Below are 5,272 nucleotides of genomic sequence, written 5' to 3'. Positions count from 1 at the left end.
GTCCTCGAGGCACGCACCTCGAGGCTGGGGGTAGGGCGGAGCAGCCTCGAGATATGACGCCTCGAGGCCAAAGGTAGGGCGGGGGTGACCTCAAGGCACGACTCCTAAGGGCTAGAGGCAGGGCGGTGCTGCCTTGGGGCATAGCGCCTTGAGGCTTGTAGGGGGGAGGCGACATTAGGGTACGACGGAGCAAGGGAGCCCTCGAGGCACGACGCCTCGAGGCATGGGGCAGGGCTGGGGCAACCTCAGGGAAAGACGCCTTGAGTCAGGGTGCGGGGCGGGCGGCCTCAGGTTGGGGTGTGGGGCAAGCAACCCTTAGAAATGGAGCCTCGAGGCTGGAGGGCAGGGTAGGGGCGTCGTCAAGACGCAGCGCCTTGAAGCTTGGGGGCGGGGTGGGGGCTTTTTCTTTTGTCTAAATTTTGGTGATCTATTTTTTTTCTAAATAGTTTTAAGTATATTTATTGCATTTGTCATTTAAATTAAGTTTTTGTTCTCATTTTGAGTTTTTTCTTGAACTTATCCACTTTATTTCGTTACGAGTTGATCAAGTTTTTGCTCAATATCAATTGTAATGTATTTTTACTTTTTTAAGTTTGAATTGATTTTTTCGGCTGATTTTGTCTTTATTTTTTTTGGTTGATGTTCAATTTTCTCTAGTTTAAGTTGATTGTTGGCAATGAATTGATGAAGGAAATATATGTGAGAAGGTTGTTAAACCGGATTATGATCAACGTAGAACCAACGAGTTCAATTGAACAAGAGTAACTAGTCTAAGAGAAGGATCAAACTTGAAAGAAATGGATGGGCGTTGGCGTTATAGTGAACACCGACCCCCTGCTTGTAGATACATGAGATCAATGATTTAAATTTATGAAAGATGTCGAGAGAAAGTTTTAGCCCTTAAAATGTGTTCCCAAGAGAGATCATAAACAAAGATTTTTTGATGCAATGCGAGCGCCGGATGGAACATACAGAATGAATACCATGATAAGCAAAAGTTATATTTATTAGTCAAATAATCAATCAAAATTGTGAGATTTGTAAAATGATTACGGTGGTTTTTTAAAGATTTGCACAAAGTTAAGTAAAATTAAAATGATTTTGAGATCAAAGACAAGAAAATTAAATGTAATATCCATTATGCGATTTTCCAAAATTTGACTCATCGAGAGTCATGATTTGATATATTCACTTCGACCCTAATTTTTTGTCCAATTCCCTTTTTTACTTGTCCTTTTTGACAATTCAAGAAGGTACAATTTTTTTTTACCTATTATACCTTCAATTTTTTTTAAAAAGATAGAACTTCTTGAAAATCTTAAAATTTTTATTTATCCACTTCATAATTAATATGGATAAAATGGTAAACTCATTATGTCGATCATTATTTTCTTAATAGTTGTGTTGATTCAAAAGTGGACAAGTAATTAGTGAGAGAGGGAGTAACTAGTTAAAGCCTAATTGACTAACTAAATGAAATAAATTCACGGTTGAGGGTAAGCGACCTTAAAAATCAACACCATCATATATGGAATATAAGATCTTCATCAAACATTTTTTGCCATAATGATATCAACTCTATTTTGTCTATCCCAATATCTAATATCGGAAATTCTTATTAAGTTATCTGACAATATACAAATTCAGAAAAGTACGAGGTAAGATCTTGTTATCATCTAGCGAAAAGCCTAGTTAATACTACCGACCCTAGAACTGAAAGACCTCAATCCAATGGTCAGTCCTTTCCAAAATCTTTTTGGGCGTTTTAATGGTCAATTAACATAACTAAAAAAACAAATACAAACAATTCCTAGGAAAATGCATTCTAAATGTCCTTTCTATTAGTGCAAATATTTCTAAGGAATGCATAAAAATTGTGATTATCGTAGGGTCTGTGGCTTGAAACTAAAATAACTGACCATATGTTTTTCAATGCCCCGCAAGCTCAACTAGTGTAGAAGTTTGCTCTCATTAATTGGCCTGATTTAGAAAATGTTATGAATTTTGCAATATGATGGAATGACTTATCTTGTAATACAGGTCAATTTCCAATTTCTAGAATCCATTGAGCTACTAAGATTGAATCTCTTTTTTATGGAGAAATCTTTTTGAACGTTTTTGTGATCACTTAAAATAAGGAAAAACAAATACAAACATTTTCCAAGAAAATGCATTCTTAATGTCCTTCCTATTAGTGCTAATATTTCTAAGGAATTGCATCAAAATTGATGTTTGTAGGGTCTTTGGCTTAGAGATCAAGATTATATATATTGCTCGAACATAAAATGTGTTAACTCACAATCTAGCTAAATTTTTTATTTTTTGTATAAATATGATTTCTTGGGATTCTGCCTTCCCAAGTTGTGTTGTAGCTGGACATATGAGACATATTTTAAAGTACTGCAACAAGGTTTTTTCTTGAAAAAAAATAAATTTAAGTTAATGATTATTGATTTTTGAGGATAGTTAATGTACATTTTTATATAAGTGAAGAAAAATGAGCAATAATATTGTACAATTTGAGGCCAAGTAATGTATCCATTTAAAGTATAGAATTGAAAAGGAAAGAATTTATCTTAAATAAATTAAATTATCAGAATTAAACATAACAATATTAAGAAAAGGAACTTTATCACAGTAATTATGAAACTACTTAAGAATATCTCTATTTATTTTAGCAAATGAAGCCCTTGTGTGATCTTGAAAGCGTTATTTTCTCATGTCACCATTGTATTTTTCATTTATTATCCATACGTTATTTGTTGTTATAAAAATACAAAGAGGAAGACGAACAAAGCATATATAATTTTGTTTCTGTTATAAAATACAGATAATAAATTGGAATGAAGATTATAGATAAGAAAGACACTAAGTACTAGTAGTAGTAACTTTCCTTTATTATTGTATGTGTTTTACTTGTTTTTACGTATTACAAGAGGGGATATAGATAGGTAATAAAACTTGGCCACACAGTATTTTACTTGGTCACAAAGTATATTGTATGGACATCCATTTTACAACACTCCTCCTTGGATGTTCATGTAAAAATAAATTTAGTGAAAGAAAAAAAAATCAGTAATATGCATTGTTTGCTGCCTCATTAAAAACCTTTACCAAAAAATCCAACGGAATAAAACTTGATTAGGGAAAAAAGAGTACATCGCGTATTTACTCCCCCAAAAGAAAACATTACCTAATATCTTGAAGATGACATATCCCAATCTTGTAATTCAGCTTCTCAAAGGTTGAAGTTGGCAATGTCTTGGTGAATACGAATTGTTGAACAAATATTTCATCCTTGTATTGAAGATCATGAGTCAGAAAAAAACTTCGGTGAAATATATTTTGATTAGTCTCCATTGATGTGTCCTCTTAGTTGAGCACATGAATCATTGTGTTCATATAATGTTGTTGGAATATCTCTTTTCAAAGGAAGACCACATATATTCTGTATATGTTTATAGATCTCATTCAAATATATTTTGACGATTACTCAATTTATGATCTTTTCAGTTTAGACAAATTGCTCATTTAAATTTTTAGTAGCAACGACCAAGCATCGAGAGATACTTTCACTTTTATAATAATCAAATTGACGGTCTTGTGGAATGATTTGATAATAATTGATATGATTGTATTTCGACATGAAAAGAAATAACTTTCTTCAGGTCAAACTTTATGATCTCCTGCAATTTCACGGTCAATAAATCTTGATATAATTGATCTAAAAATTTGTATCGATATTTGATTCAGTCCAATATCTCCATTAATAAGAGTGATATTATAATTTGCATGCATATTGATAGAATTATTTACCACAAATAATAATAGCAGGATAAATAAGTGCATCAATTGCACTATGACATGGTACTTTCTAACCATTTTAATGAAATCTAAATTAATCTTTATGTTATGCGATCTTACAATCATTGGGGTACTATTTTATGAAATCTCTTTACAACCTTTTAAATCCTTCAAGAATTTTCATATAATATTTACATTCTGTCTAGATATGATAATAATTCATAATGTGTATTCAAGTTTTTCATATATTGTCAGACTGATAGAAATTTCATTGCATCCACCTTAGGAGAATACATCTCCATACAATAATGTCAGGACTTTTGTTAAAATCTTTATGTTCCAATACGTAATTCATAATTTATATTTTGATTAATAATTTATTTGTACCCCACTGACATTATATTTTGGTATAAGGACAATAATTTCATAACGTCACTCTTCCAAGTGAAATATTATATACTTGAATTGTATTTTCATTGTCCAACAATTTATCTGTCCTTTCGATAGATTTAATATCAAGATCCTCGTCATCATTTCTAATATTGAGCGCTAAATTATATTAAAGATATCGTCGACAGTTTATTTGATATCGATTCTAATATGACATAACTTATCAACTCTCTTTATTTTTTATTTTTTTCATGTACCTGGACCTTTGCCAAGGTTTTATGAAGTGTTATGTCATGGTGCTTTTTCTAAAGAACTTGCCTCATTATTATGACCATCTTTATCATTTGTTCCTCTTCTTCTTTAATATATTTCATCTTTCGAATTGATTAATCTATCATGATTGGTGTTTCATAAATTATATCCTTCAATAATTTTTCTTTGGAGCATTTAGAACTGGATTATAACATATGATCGGTGAATATGTCTGACAATTGACTTAAGTTATATTTTCAACGAGGATCATATCAATGATATGTCATCATGCATAAACTTATTTTTCAGTTGCTTATCATCTGCCCCTAATGTTAGAGAATCTAACATTCACTTAACTTTATTTGGGAACTCATCTTTATGCATTGTGTAGTGGTGGAGCAATTAAATAATATATCGCACATTTAAATTTCTAGATGAGAATTATTTGGTTCCTGACCCTGAACCAATTTGATAGGGAATCCTTGTTGGCTTAACACATACGGGTGTTGTTATACTTTCAATAACACATCTCATATCAAATTCTTTTGGGAGTTTTGTTCTCATAACCAATGATTTAGCTATAATTTGAGGCATATAACTTTTTTTTTGCTTAAACCACTTGGATATATACCAACGTTATCACTATAGTTTTATAATGTGAAATTTGCTTTTGATTTATCAATTCGAGCAAACAACATTTGCAAAAATCAAATTGCAAGTTGATGATAAAGCACATGTGACTAAGGCTGGCAAAGGGACCGGGTCAGTTCGCAATCGGCTCGAGAACCGGCTCGCCGGACCCAATCCCGTGTAAATTTGGGGGTTT

This window comes from Solanum pennellii, chromosome 8 (genome assembly GCF_001406875.1).
Source record: "Solanum pennellii chromosome 8, SPENNV200".
In the NCBI taxonomy this organism is placed as follows: Eukaryota; Viridiplantae; Streptophyta; class Magnoliopsida; order Solanales; family Solanaceae; genus Solanum; species Solanum pennellii.
This window is presented reverse-complemented; position numbering follows the sequence as displayed.